Source organism: Thalia democratica, chromosome 2 (genome assembly GCF_965202585.1).
Source record: "Thalia democratica chromosome 2, ktThaDemo2.hap1.1, whole genome shotgun sequence".
NCBI lineage: Eukaryota > Metazoa > Chordata > Thaliacea > Salpida > Salpidae > Thalia > Thalia democratica.
Genome location: NC_139166.1, coordinates 42,081,859 through 42,098,234, shown reverse-complemented (window position 1 = coordinate 42,098,234; position 16,376 = coordinate 42,081,859). Strand labels below are relative to the sequence as shown.

Genomic DNA, 16,376 nt, shown 5'->3' with positions numbered 1-16,376 from the left:
GCAAAAGCTAAAAAAAAAATAACACATTGTTACCTTCTCTTTGCTGATGGATCTGCGAACCTAACACCTTCTCCCTAAGTTTATCTAAAATTGCTAAATCAGTTTTCGTAATCATGCTTAGATTTCGGCCTTACCAATAACCTTAAAAAAAACTTCAGTTCTATGCCAAAGAAAGTTTGTTGTGCTTTTAATCAAGAACATTAAAGTGTTAACGTGGGCGTTGTCTAGAATGCAAGAAAATAAAATCAACACCTTCAACCTAAAATGGCTTCGTGGCATTCTTAGAATTGTGTGGTAACAAAAGATAACCTACGAAGAAGTGTTAAGACGTACTGGACTCTTAACCAGCGAAATTTATGCTAGCTTAGTTTTGCTTTGAGGATTGGTGGCGAGCAAATATAGTCTAATACTAATACTAATACAGCGAAATAGTCGTTGCAGACACAACCGCAGTCGTCCAATACTACATTTTAAGGACGTTCGCAAACGCGATCTAAAGAGCTTTATTGTCAACATTGATGAGTAGAAGGACCTTTATAATGATCGATTTTCTATATAGAAAAAAAAAGCGAGATAAAACAACACTTTGAAAAACCAAAGCAGACGAAGAAATAAAAAACAAAATGGATTATGATTTATTAACTTTGTTCATTAGTTTTTTGTATCAGTATTTTTAAGTTATTTTAAGTGTTTTCTAGTATCATTTTTTGTTTATTTAACAACAGAAGAAAAGCGTTCAAAAACTTTGGTCTAAGGACATAATGTACTAAAAAACCTTTCGCTTATCGAGTAGTACACCATTGTGTAAATTTTAAATATTTTTGAGCTTACAAAGGACAGTCGATTTCAGCAGTTTCACGACAATTAAAATTCGGAAAATTCAAATTAAAAAAAAACATAAACGAAAAAACCAAAAACTAAAATTTATTAGAAAAAAAAAGTATATATTGTAGATATAATTAATACCTACTGACCATTTTTTTAAAATACTTCAAGTTTTATTTGAGATATGGTTGAAATTAGTTTAGAAATATAATAACTTTGAGTAATTTTGAAAATTGTCTTTCAATAATTGTTTTTTGGTTTATTTTTTGTTACCATAATCTTGTTAGTTAAATTTACAACCATTTTTTCAACTTAAAATTTTTGTTGATTTTTGAAATATGTTCTCATAAGAATTTTTCTTTTAAGAATTTGAATTGTTGAAACCTATACTGTCCGATTTTGAATTGTCATGTAAGATAGCTAATTTTATTGTGTTTTTGATTAACCTACTAAAACTAAAATCGTACTGTTTTCGGGTTAGTTTAGATCCTGACCAGACATGGTAAAATTTTAAAGTCACTAATTATAGCTGTTTTATCTGTTTACACGTGTTTAAAGTTTTATAGTAAATTGAGAGAAACCTAGAGAAATAAAAGAAACTAAAGTGAAAAATAAGTGGTACGCGTGAGCGCGCTCGAGTTATTCTCTTTATTTTAAAACTTTTCAAAATTACACACGCTTAAAGCGCAAGAGAGAGAGAGAACTAAAAAAAGAAACTAGTGAGTAAAACAAATGGTACGCTTAAACTATTCTCATATTTCTTCATAATAGCTTGTAAATTTTTCAATTTATAGCTAACTTTCACCTCTTGTTTTACAGTTTCTTAAATTTTATAGTTTCTTAATTATTTTTGTTGTTGTAACAACTTTATTAAAATATCAACTAATGATAATTTTAATTATCATGCTTATATTAACAAACATTATTTAACACTAAATTTAAAAAAATATTCTGCTTATACAATTTATTACAAACTTATGTTACTAAAGTTTATGATATTAAAAGAATTCGCATCTAAAAGTTTTAAATTAGTTAGTATCTCTTTCTTTGAATATTAGTGGCTATAATATAAAGCAAAGATTCAAATTTTAAAGGAACTTTACTTTATTTCAAACAACTTTAATGTGTTTAATGAGTAAAACTTGAATAGAAAATTTAATTTTAGAGATAACTATCTATAACTTACTTTACTTAGCTTTAAGTTTAAAAAAAAATTTTATGGTGTTTTGTACGTTATTTTATTTATGTAACATTATTTTTAATTACTGATGTGCTTTAAGATTTATTTATTCAATTGAAGCTTCAAAGTTTGTGAAAAAAGGCAAACTGGGAGATATTGTAAATAAAAACATTATATAAACCTTCAACACAACAGTAAGTTTTATTATTAACAGCTAAATAATATAAATATTTTTCTGATGTATAGATAACGAGCTTATTAAATATGTTTATTAATGAACAAGTGCACGACATAAAAAAATTTTACAAAACTATAATTTAAACTTTTTTTATTGTTATAATTGGGAGTTGTCGCAATTTTACAAAAACATTTAATTTTTATAGTTTAATTTCTTGTTTAAGTTTAAATTTCAGAAATAAAACAAAAAAGCTGTTGAAAATTCAAAAAAAAAAGGATTTGAGCTAAAACTAGTTTGGTAAAATTTTCTTTAAGGAACACATAGGATTTATATGATATTTTAGATATAATACAAATTTTAAAAAATACATGATAAAAACTACAAAAATAAGAATTTTCAAAGTTTAATAGACAAAAAAAACTTTAAGTCAAAACTTTTATTTTACAAAAAAATTAACAGTTCAGTCATCATTGCACTTATTATAGTTACTACAAAAATGCAAAAATAAACTCTTGTTTTAAGAAATTTGTGCATTTTACATATAAAATTTTGTAAATAAATATATTAAAGAATTTCGAATAAAAACATGATCAGCATAACTGAAAACAGTAGAAAGCCTAGACAATAACTCAAGTAAAAATACTTTAAACTTAAGTGAAGTTTCTCAATTTTTTCATAGGTTTATATGAGAAGTATTTTGTCTTTTTAAGAAAAGCATGACTTTGTTAAAATTTGTGATTGTCATTTTCAATGAGCATAAGTATTATAAGCGCTTGCACAAAACTTGTAAAAATATTTTTGACCTGTATTAAACAAATAATTATAAAACGTTTGAAATTATAGGAATATTAAAATTAGGTTAGAAATGTACTCTGTCCATAAAAGAATTTATTTTCGTCTAACACTCAATATTAAGAACAATTTTTTAATAACACACATATTTATGTTGTGAAAGTAAATAAGAAAAGCAGAAATATAATTACTTTTACAAAAAAAATACGAAGAAAAAATTTAGTAAAATATAAGAAAGTTTTAAAACATTCTTTACGTATTTTAATTGGCGTTTAAAATAAAGCATTTATAATAATTTATACTTTTGATTGAAATGCAATTACAGAAAGTATGACAACTTACTAAGTAGGAAGTAAAAATAATTATTTTAAATGAAACATAAATATTTTAGTAACTTGTGTTTTGACTGAAATTTTTTAATAGTAAAGTAAAAACAAAATCAGAAATTTATTAATTCTTGTTAGATACATTCTCTTTAAAACAAAATTTAAGCTATTTAGTTTAGTTGTTAATAAACACAATTGACTATCACTATACAACATGGATTTTGAGTGGTTTTACCTGTGCCTTTTAACTAAATGTGATATTTTAATACATCTCGTTGACTTCAAAATGAAAGTTAGGTTCTTCCACAAAAGGACCTATAAAAAAATTGAAAAATTTTATATTTAAAAAATTCATTTATATGGAAAAATAAAAACTATTTAAATCATTAGAAAATAAATAACATTTATTAATTTCACTGTTGTTAAATTTAACCAAAAAATGATTAGACTAAATCTTTAATTTAATGTTAGTAATTTTCGGTTGTAAGAAAGTAGTAGTACATTTTTAGGCGTTTATAAATAAATAAAGATGTTTATTTTTGAGAAAATAATTAAAAACTAATGTTATACCATATTTATTTAATAAAAGCTTAAATTAAAAAACAAGTTATATTTTCTTTGTTATCAAAACTTAGCTTACTTGAATTTGGCGTGTAAATGAAGTCTTTCAGATTCTGTTTAAGTATGTTTATTGCAGATCTAACCTGAAAAGGTTCGATCGTTATTTTTTTGAAGAAGAATATTAACATATTCTATTTGTCAAATAAAATGAATTAATAAATAAACAGTAAAAATTTAGTCATGATTTATATTTAAGTTTAGCCATGCTTTAAATACTTTTTTATAATTTTAAGATTATTTAGTCACGACTTTTGTTAGAAAATTTTTTTCACTCTATTAGTAACACCTTTGGTTAAAATATAATTTAAAAATGTAGGTATATAATTATGACAACATTGTAACATATAAAAAATTTATTGTTTATACCAAAAAACATAACAATTAACCATTAAAAAATGGTAAAAAGCATAAGGCTTCTATGAATAAAACAACTTAAGAAGCTTGTAACATGTTATATACAAGGTGTGTACAACTTGTTAATGCCATAAGGGATCGAAATTATAAAAAAAAAAACATTGGCTATATTTAAAAATAATTTGCTAGAACATACTTTCTTTAGAAAAAATTAATTATTTTTTGTTATATAAACTTTTTTTTATTAAATCCAGTCAACTGTAAAGTATGAAAATCTGCCTAAGTCAATTTTTTTGGCATTAATAGAAAAAACTAAAAGTCTACCACCTCTTTCAACTTTAAAACAATTTACTTCAAACTCTCAGAAAGAGATCTTGATATTATTACAAACCACTTGTCATAAAAAGATTTATTAAAATTTAAATTATAATATGTTATGAACTATATAAAAAATTAAGTTCCTTTTTTTTTTGAAAAATTTTTATGTCAAATTAATAAGGAAAAATTAAAACTAAATGCTGTAAACAGATTTCCCCCCTCCCTATGGCCTCAATTAACCAAATGATCTAATTAATAGAATTACAAAACCAAGTTTTGCAAAAACAAAAAAAAAACATCAAAAGATTTAAGTCTAAGTATAGTAATAACATAAAATAAATTTTTAACTAAACTATTAAATAGTGCTTGATAACAGTATTTAATAATTTATGGAAACAATAATTGAAAAATATTAATGAATTTTAAAGTAATAAAATAAAAAGGTATTTTGACATTGCATATAAATAATTGATTTCACAACATTAAAATTCATTTATAATTTTTTGCTTGAAAAATCAAAGTTTAAAATAAAAGTAAGAAAATTATAATACTACAGTACAAAGCATGTTATGACCAAAGTTTTAAGTAAAGCTATTTGTTTATTTTATACTTCATAAAAAAACAACCGATATCGTAGTTAATTGAGTAAAAATAAAACTAAATCTTATTAACAAGTTATTTGCCTCCCTTCATCCCTATGACTCCATTAAACCATTTAATTTATTTAATAATAAAAAGCAAATTTTGTTTTGAACTCAAAGATGTTATTTAAATATTTGCAAAATCTGTTTATAACCATTTTAAATTTATAGTCTAAGTTTATGGAAAATATTGAAAATTGCATTGCTAACTGTTGAATAACAATACTTACAAAATTGTTAAAAAAATATCAATTTTCAAATAATAAGTGAAATAGGATTTTAGACTTTACATGATAAATGATTATTTGTGCAATATTAAACTCAAATTACAAATTGTACTTTAAAAAGTAACTAAAAAAACATTTTTTATAAAAAACAGAAATGAAAATCTTAAATCTGCTTTAAAAACCTTTGCTTTAAAAAATTCAGTAAAAAAAGCTAAGTTTTTCCATAAAAAAAAATTGTGTAGTTGATTTCAAAGTATAAATACTAAAGTTTGTGTTTTAAATTACTTTTAATTGTTACCTATAAAAAAAACCTTTAAAGTCATCAACTGATTTCCAAGATTTCAGATATCTCTATTTTTCAGTGGTTAAACATCTAAAGGTGGTTTATCTTCTGAGTCTGGTGAGTTTTAAAAATATTGTATTTAGTCTGTAACTTAAATATTATTAGTACATTAAAAAAAATAGTTAAGTCATTAGATACTTTCCTAAACTATTAACTGAAACTTAAAGAGCTTAAAAAATTAAAAAATTTCTCAAGTATTTACTGCAAACAAGATACATGGTTATTAAACTTTGATAACAGGGATACCCTCAACTTATATAAGCATTTACATATATTTCATATAAGTCAAAGATACAACTACTACCAACTGACAATATATACATTAAAACAGCAAGTTTATAAAATTAAGGCAATTAAATAATTTTAATTCAAGAAAAAGTTCTAATGACTAGCATAAGACTCAACAAGTGTCAAAAATAACTTAAGTTAGCATGAGACTCTCATAATTTTTTAACAAACATGAGTTTTCCTGCGTGTGTACAACTCATAAGACAAAAAAAAAGGTTTTAAGGGATTGAATTAATAAAAAAATAAGCAAAACATATTGAGTTTAAGAATAAAAAGCACTTTATTATACCTGTTAGCCACTCTTAATTTACTAAACTAGTTATAAAAAACTTAAATTGTGTACTATAATTTTTAATAACACAATGTAGATCATACAGTAATGTACAAGGTTTTTATAAAATAAAATAGATCCAATTGATTTACCACCTTAAAAATTAAAAAAAAAAAGTTATAATTCATCTAAATAAAGGATAGTTTAAAGGTTGTAAATAAAATTATAAAGTTGTAAAAAAATGAATATATAGTGATTGTATTTCTTAAAGAAATAATTTTTGAAAAACGTACACCAAGTGAAAAATTCTAATTTTATATTTACGTTTAGAAATGAAAATTACTTGATATATTAGTGAAAATAAAAGTAGATTTGAAAAAAGATGTTTAGCTAAAAATCATCAGTTTTGTCTATTTCATCAAAGTTGAGAAAAATAAAATCTTAAAGATGTAAAAATCAAAAAACTTAAACAATCCTTAACATTATTTATATTCAATACTATTAAGTTTTTAGTCAAGTTTACTATCTAATAGTGGAAGATACTTTTTTCTCAAATTTACTATTCCATCATTACTTACAACTAACAGTTAACAATTTAGTTATGATTAATCTAGTCATTAGATGTCTAAAAATTAACCTTATTAGAAAAAAAAAACATAAACTAACATTAGAGGCATTCATACTTTTAAAAATAATTTGTTTTTTTATTCTTAATCTAAATTATGTTTACAAAAATTGTGTTTTCTTCATGACTTATTATATAAAACATTTTCTTTCATAATAAATTTAAATCCTACTACCGGGGATTTCCAAAAATTTGTTTTAGATATAATTAAAAGGCGGCGCTTGTTACCATGTCTGATCCTGACTAAAGTAACAAATTTTGTAAATTACTCTTATCTAAGGGAGCTTCCCTAGATGTGAAGTACAGTTATGCCTTTTGTATGTGGGTAGCTTGAAAACTATGCAAACCATTAGAATAAATGTAGCAAATCATACTTACTCAGTCTATATAGTTTGCTAGCAGTGTAAGCCTCTATTTCCAATGCGTATAATACTTTGATAGAAAGAAAAGTGTGAGTGTTCACAGTCACAGCTTTTCAATGTAGAGAAGGACCTTTTGGTCATCAAGCTAAACAATACTAGCTACAAAGCAAAAATAAAAACACACACTGTTAAGTTTTTAAACACTGTTTTAATGTGTTTTATTTTTTATAGTTAAAAACAGTAATTTAATTTAAGCTTAAATGAATTGTTATACTTTTCTTGGTTATGCTTACGAATCGGGGCACACGCTTTTCAACATTATTTGAAGGAACTTTTTCCTAATTTTAAAGATATTCAACATACTTTTGCTAACAAGTCCAAATTTCAAAAAGTAAAGACGTCGTAAGGTAAGAACTTTGAGAGGTACGCACCCGCGTAAGGTACGCAAATTAGAAATTATCTTTTTATAGTTGGTTTGAGATACTTATTTAAAACTAAACATTTAAAAATTTTTTACAGGTATTATCAGAGACGAAGACAAGCTCTTTAAAGCAAAGTTAGAAAACTGTAACAGTAACTACCAGTGACATTTCAACTACGTTTGACATTTTTACTATATCAAAACTTTATCGTCAAATAAATGAAAATTTTAATTTTGTGACACATTTATTTTATTAAAACCAAATAAGTTCAAAAAAAAATTAATAATTAGTTCATATTAGTTTAAGATAAGATATTTATTATATTTATCAGTAGATAAAAATTAAATTAGAAATAATTAAAAATTAAATTATTATTAAGTTTATTGTCCAACGAAGGACCTAGGCATTAAAACTTAAGCCACTTAAACTGAAAGACACTAAAATAAAAAGAAAAAGAAAACAAATTACAGTGATTAAATAAACATAAAACTTATACAAGGCACACACTGAATAAACTAAAACTTTAACAAACAAATATTCAACGATTCCAAAGTCACCAATCTCCAATTATACGTTCCAAAGCAACAAATCCCTGTAACAAGCAACTCCTGTCAAAATTCTTCAGAACCTGTCTTCATCTTGCAGAACATTGATCTCAGCTACTATTTGCCACTCGTTATGTTTTAAAGTTTCACCACGTCAAATTCAGTCAAAAATCACTTCAAAAATGTGGCAGCAACAGTTCACAAATTTAGCTTAGGAATCAACTGAGTATCCAATAATTTTAAAATCTAAAGCCTAAAGCACACTAACAATAGCCCTTCCAAAATATCAAAGTTGAAAAAGTACCTAAAATCTATAAGGGGAAGGTGTAGCTTACAGATTAAACTACCAATAAACTACATACCACACACCAAATCAATGGCTAAAGAGATGAACAAAACTAATCACTTATAAATTTTACTGGTAAATATTTTATTTAAATCAAATTTTTTTAAGTTTAATCGAAAATGTTTAAGATTTTTGCACGATACTAGTTCATTTAGAAGTTTGATCTACATTTTTACCGAACGATAGAAAAAAGATTTGTGCCAACCAACATAGTAGAAATGATATTTGCATGTATATTTTCTACTATTACCTCTGAGTGAGTAATTATTTTCATAAGGTTTAAAGAAAGTTTGAGAATCAATAGTAGTTTCATTGTTAATCAGTTTAAAAAAAGTAATGAGATCAAATTCAAGTCTTCTGTACTCTAAAGTTTTTATATTAAGCTTTTTTAGTCTGTCTATGTATGACGTATATGAAATGTTGCACCGATTAAAGATTAATCTCGTAAATTTTCTTTGTATAGATTCTATTTGGTTGATGTCTTTTATAGAATATGGAGACCATAAAGGTGTGTTGTATTCCATCTTAGGACGGATGTAAACTAGGTACAGTTTTTTAAGAATTACCAAATCCGTAGATATAAAGCTTTTTAGTGCTTAAGAGATAAAATTGATGCAGTACGGTAAATATAGTTAATGTGATGGGTTCATTTTAAATTATCTGAAATAAAAATTCCAAGGTCTTTAAATACTTCAGTTTTATGTAAGATTGCATTGTTTATTTTAAAATCAAACGTTGGAATAGGTGTACTTTTCTGAATATTCAAAACATGACATTGCTGGGATTTAGGTTTAATCTCCTTTCTTTTAATCAATGGTAGATTTTATTTAAAGATTATTGTAAAACTAAGTTAGATTGGCTAAATATTTTTGTGTCGTCTGCAAAAAGCTTAATGTTGCTTTTAGAATCAACTAAGGATATAACCTAGCGATATAACCTCTAAGGCTACATCGTTTATATAAATAATAAAATCTAATAACTTTTTAAGTTTAAACTACAGACCATTTTATTAAATAATCAACTTGAATTTAATTTTCAAATTTGATTCAAAATTTTTGTCAGAAAAAACCTTGATTAAAGCGGTTCAAGTTTAACTAATTAACTATAATACAACAACTAATCTAATATATAAACACAAGTTTATTTAACATAAGTATTTTAAAAATTAACATAAAATGAGTTTAGTAGTTGTTATTTGTTTTTACACCTACTATATTAGGGACTATAACAGTATCAGTATAAGTATACGACTTACGAGCAAAGTGACAGGCCCGAAAAGGGACAATACAACATTTTTTTTTATAAAAATATGTATCATATTTTTACAAAACAAAACTATAAGAATCTGATATTAAAAACATGCTAAAAAATTACTTTATAAATTAATGTGTACTAATAGTTACACCACTAAGTCTAATGTATTTTGTTGTTTAAACTTAGTTTGAATATCTTTTTGTTAAACTACCCCAAGCAAAGTTTTTTTTTAGGACAATTTTTTACATACGTACCTTTGTCAATTATAATGTCAGTTCTATTTTGTAGACACTATTTAAACATCTGACATGTCTCAATCTACATCTAAAATTCTCAGACTTGATAAATTTTGTGAAGTTGAAGGATTTAAAAAAGCGATCAACTGTTTCCATAAAATTAGATTTCGGCCGGTTTCAAAACTTTTATTTAAATTACAACCCGGGCCATTATTCGGCTGGATACGGATACTGGATCCGGTAAACCACTAGTTTGAAATGCTCCGGTCCGCAAAAAGCTGTTTTTTTTTCGGATCCGGCACGTTGATTGAAAAACGTAAGCATGTTGTGTACGACTCGATAACCAAAAAGTTTGATCTTACACCAGGTATTTAGACCAATTTTTTTAAGCGTTTTATATCGTTAGGTAAACAATATCAAAAGTATAAGCTTTAGCCGAATTTCTAAGCTAAATAAAAAACTAACAAACAATATTAAATATAAATCTTTATTTATTTCAAAAATAACTATTATTTGTATCGGAAACTTAGCCTCAAAAATACTTTAACTTCAACCTGTTTTGTTTAAAAACAACTTCTACCCATAAATACTTGTTTTATAAACTTAAGAATATCTTTTAAATATCTTTTTGACTGACTTGACCTTAGTAAAACATAATATTTATTCTAAAGTAGTTAAAAAACTAAAAGTAGCTATAAAACTTAAATTATTGCATAAACTCTTATACAGAAATCTACTTTTTTATTGATTAAACATATATAAACATAAAACTAATTATGCTGCTGTTGTATCAACGCTTTTTATTATTTACAAAAACTATTTCAATAATACTAACAGCTTAACTATAAAGAAATTTCTTTAAATGAATAATAACGAAAATCTTTAATACTTTTAACTATTTACTTTTAATTAACTACTAAAACGATGATTCTGTTCGTACAGGAGTGACCTCCTGCACTCAACTACCAATGTAACTAAAACACGAATAATAAACGAAAACCTTTTAAGTACTACAAACATATTACAAAAATTAGTCTTCCTCTACTTCGTACGGGAATGACTTCCCGCACTCGAGTAACAAATAATGAAACTTGTTGATTTTGTTCTGTTTCAAAAACAAGTATCTATATACATTTTGTTCAATTTTTAACCCCTTGCCACGACCACTTATGTGGTCCTTCAGATCGCCCCAAAACCGTTCAACCGTTTGGGTATGAACCCAACGGTTGGACGGGTTGACGAAACTTACGCTGTGATTCACTTTATAGTGACAGTAATCCATCGACGCCCCGTTGGCGTCGACAAGATTACCTATGTTGTTGTAGGCGGGCCAGCTGTCACTCATTATAATTGACCCTCTCCTTATATGTTTTTTTATGAGGGGCTCGAGGTTTGGCATGTTTCGGCTACCGCCAAGCCCGAGAGGCACACAAAACCTTCGGCCCGTGTGTCTCTCGATTCCCCCGAACGCCCACATGTGCTCCCTCACTACATCTCTGCCAACATGGTACTTAGCTTTAGAGGTAAGGTGGGTTTCGTCAATTTCGACGACCACACCTACCCCTCCTATTGTTTGTTGGTCTTCGATTGCTTCCTTGCAGACCTTAAAATTATGAACCATATTTAATTTTTTAGTGTTAGTATTGCAATACATTGTAGTAGTAGAGGAAAATTGACAAAACTAAAATTTATGAATTAATGTTGAAATTTTCATATATAATATTTTTCTATTGATTGTGTTCATGTTAATTACACCTACGTGAGGTCTTTTTTTAATACAAAATATATTTTTATATTTGGTTAAATAACATTAATAATTTAATATCTTTTAAGGCCATAGGGGGGGGGGTCCACTTTGTTTTTTACAACTTGATCTTATTTTGTAGAATTTAATCTAAGCTATCAGACACTTTTAACCGCTTAAAAAAACTCAAAGTAACTTTTGAGATATAAGCGATCAAAGAAAGGGCATTCAATAGGTTCCTTATGGAAGGCGAAAACTAAAAATGCGAAAAAAGACTATTTCACTAAAAATCTATCTCCTCCTTCATTTTTTGAGTAATCTTTCTCAAATTTTTACAGAATGTGTATCATTAAACTTTAAAAGGATCTATTGTAGGAATTTTTTTCATTTTGAGTAAAAAAAAAATTATTGTCAAAAAACTACCCTTTTTTTTTAGTTTTTTGTGGATAAAATTTTTATTTTTCAAAATTTCAAAAATTCCAACATTCAGATTCTTCAAAATATTAAAAGGAACATTTCCTGAAAATTTGAAGTCTCTAGGTCAAAAAATGAAGGAGGAGATAGGTTTTTAGTGCGTTTTAAAATTTCCGAGAAAATTGACCCCGAAAAATTTGTGGTCCATACGTTTATATTGAAAAATTTTTACAAAAAATTAAATATCTCAAAAGTTAAATAATATTTTTGAATTCTATAAAAACTGGTTTGTAGTTTGTACTTAAAGCTTTCATATAAAAGCCTAAGTTAATTTTTGTAAAAAAAAATGTTGGATCCCCCCCTATGGCCTTAATTTGTATAGTCATGTAAATAGCCAATAAAGTTAGTATATGAGCTTAATTATTGAATACAATTACCTAACGAACTGTCGGTATGGTACGCACATTTTAGCCGACAAATAAATAAATTTTATATTTTTCATAACATTTTTTACTTTTTATATTATAAATATTAGATCATATATGTTATATACATTAGTTATCTGTATGTTTATCACTAATAAAAAAGAACTGTATACAAAATAAAAAAGAAGAATATTGAAACTTGCAATAGAAATTATCTATCTTGCAATAGAAATTTATTTCAATATTTTTTTATAATAATGTTGTTAATTAGACGTACAAGCGTTTTTCATTAAATTTTTTAGTTATATATTACTTATGGAGTGGCCCTTTAATTTTTGTTTAGAATTTTGTTTAGTTCAAATTTGAACTTTCAAGTAATAATGAAAAATATAGTTTGTACTTTTTTTTTTGCTCAAGGTTATCAACCAACATTTTACTTGATCAATTTTTGAACATGTTTATGTTTTCTAGAAAATAATTAAACATAGTTAAGAAACATAGATGTTTTTATCACATTTAATTAACTATACATACAAACCTGCAAGGGTTGTTGCATTTTTTGCATCTTCTGCCTTTTGGAAGGATGTTGTGCCTAATTAACAAGTCGCGATAGTAGCTTTCTCGTCCAATTTGAGCGCTCTGTATTAAATTTTTATAAAAATTATTGAAATGATTAAATACTTTTACTTTATTATATACAAAACGTTTATTAACTTTAAACATGATAAATATTAACTAAAATTAACTAAAAGTGATAAATTAATAAAGGACATATTAAGTTTTTATAAAAGTCAGTACCTCTAGAATTAGCGAAATTTTTATCAAGTCCTTTTCCAAGGGACAGACTCCACATTCTTTAAATTCTACATCAGCTCCGTAGATGATAGACATTTTGGTAATTTTATGACAATATGATTTGCAATGTTTGTTTATTACTAGTTTTTATGTTACCATTGTCACAACTTTAACGTGTTTCAAACAAGTTATTAAAAATAGATTTAAAACAGCTTGTTGAGGCGAGTTTTATAAAGTACTAATTGTAATTATTTTTTAATAAGTAGTAGTTTTATGATTTTTAACAAAATTAATTAGTATTGGCATGACTTTAAAACATTATTTTGGTCATGTTTATCAAATTTAAGACTGAATTCTAAAATCTAAAAATTAAAATTTAACGAAAATAAGAAAAAAATTCAATTAAATAAAGTATATTTTAACTAAATAACTTCAAACTTTGTTTTCTTTTAAAATGCTTACCTGATTAGTAAGTTAATGATATCTTAAACGCTTTCATTAAATATTTTTTACAACTTTGCATTGTTATAGTTATGCGTGCAACAGTCTATAGTTTAAATAATACTATTATAACAAATTTTTATTGTTGAATAAAGAAAAATTTACATATTGTGCAGATACTTATTAAAAAAATAAAAAAGTATTGAAAGTTTTATCGTTTTATCAAGCACATACATAGTGTGTGCAATAGTTTTTTAATATAATTAAGCTATTTAACGAAGTTTTAGTTTAAATAAACAAGAAAATTTACGCGTGCATACACTTTTAGCGAAAATAAAACAAGTTAATCTAATTTTATTCTTATATTTAGCAAAAAATAGCAATGTCTTTAGTGGTTTTTTTAACATACGTTTTTAATATTGTTAACATCAATGTTTTACTTTTGTTTCTTATATTAAAAAAAAATAAAAAGAGCGTAGCAGTCGCCTCTTAATTGCCATGAAACTTATTTTTATAGAATTATTTTAGTTAAATAATCATATATAAGAAAATAATTTCGAAATTTCCAGGTTCAGCTTTTGACAATTGTTCAAATATTTTAGAACTAATTTGACTTGAAACTATTTTAATACTTCTGCTGTGCTGTCAACTTAGATGATGTTCAGATCATGCTGTATAAAAACGATCTAATATTTTTTTAATTTAATTTTCAGCAAACAAAGCAAACGAAAAAAGAAACGAAGTTAAACAAAATCTTTGAGTAGTATCTTTACTTTAAAAATACAGTATATTTGTTATACTTAATTAGTTTTGAAAACAATGTTTAAGTTGTTTTTATATTTATTTAAAAAATGGTCTGTGGTTTAAACTTAAAAAGTTATTTAAACTTAGTTAGTTAAAACTTAAAAATATTGATAAATTTTAGAGTTTAATTTCTTTTGAAGAGTTGCATTCTTATTTCTATCTACTGATAATAATAATTAATTTTCTTTTTAAAACAGTTCTAGTACAAGTTTGACTAAACTTTGGTTTAACTAAATATATTACTAAACTTTTTTTTTAATTTTATTTCGTTTTAGTCAAATACAAGTTTCACAAAAATAAAATTTTCATTTATTTGACGATAAAGTTTTGAAATAGTAAAATTGTCAAACGTAGTTGAAATGTCACTGGTAGTTACTGTTACAGTTTTCTAACTTTGCTTTAAAGAGCTTGTCTTCGTCTCTGATAATACCTGTAAAAAATTTTTAAATGTTTAGTTTTAAAAACCAACTATAAAAAGATAATTTCTAATTTGCGTACCTTACGCGGGTGCGTACCTTACGCGGGTGCGTACCTCTCAAAGTTCTTACCTTACGACGTCTTTACTTTTTGAAATTTGGACCTGTTAGCAAAAGTATGTTGAATATCTTTAAAATTAGGAAAAAGTTCCTTCAAATAATGTTGAAAAGCGTGTGCCCCGATTCGTAAGCATAACCCTTTTCTTTATTAGACCATTACTGTTGAATATATTGCTATTGTCTACCATAGGCACCACACCATTTCCCACTTATGTTTTAGTCCTTTGTGGTCATTTATTTTCACAGTTTTCTGTTGCCCTTTCTACAACAAAAGTCATAAAAAAATAAAGCATATTTTTTGTTACTAATAAGAGAGAGATAATTAGTTATTAATCTGTAAACAAGATGTTTAGTAGAAGTCTAATTTTTTTAAAGTGAAGTGTTTTATTCAATTAAGCCTACAACTGTTGACTAATATGTCTATAATTAATTAAATACTAAAACTCTTATTGGTTAGCTCTTTGACCAATATCTAAATAATTAAGATTAAACAAAATCTTACACTTAAAATAGACAGAAACGAAAAAATGTTAAGGCTATTAACTTACTACTAAACCTAAAAGTATACTAAAGAAATAACCATACACAAAAATAAATAAAATTTATAAATAAGTCCCATGTAGATAAGATAAAAACTATAACTTTTCTAAAACTTAAAATCAGAGTAGGCCCAAGATATTTTATCTAACAAATCTTTTTGCATACAGACAGTTATGTTTAAATTACAGTCAGCAGTACTGCTCCAAGCAAATATACAATACTTAATGCAGAACTACATAAAGCTATATTTAAATACATTGCTTGGTAAACAAAATTATTTATAAAAACTTAACAAAAAAGACAACACATCAAAGAGTTACATAGACTCAACTAGTACATCATTTAAATAAAGGAACCTGAATAACAAAAAATTCCCTAACAACAGACGAAAAATATAAGCCCTAATTATTTATTCCTTTTAAGAGTTTTAATCAACTAATTGAATTTAAACTAAATTATTTCATAAAAGTATTTTAATTTTTGGTACTTAATCTGAATAATACAAATAGATTTAAATCATCAC

At 25.3% G+C, this 16,376-nt stretch overlaps 1 long non-coding RNA gene across 3 annotated transcripts; it reads right to left on the bottom strand.

Annotated features, from left to right (window-relative positions):
* Nucleotides 1-2,997: 2,997 nt before the first annotated feature.
* Nucleotides 2,998-7,617, bottom strand: LOC145829751 (uncharacterized). Of its 3 annotated transcripts, none has more exons than XR_014369577.1 (4): nt 7,368-7,617; nt 5,774-5,859; nt 3,942-4,005; nt 2,998-3,616 (listed from the first exon to the last, which is right to left on the bottom strand). It is a non-coding gene; the product is annotated as an uncharacterized LOC145829751 (long non-coding RNA). The 3 variants fall into 3 exon arrangements; XR_014369576.1 differs by lacking the exon at nt 7,368-7,617 and adding an exon at nt 7,031-7,110; XR_014369575.1 differs by lacking the exon at nt 7,368-7,617 and having other exon boundaries at nt 5,774-5,894.
* Nucleotides 7,618-16,376: the final 8,759 nt, after the last annotated feature.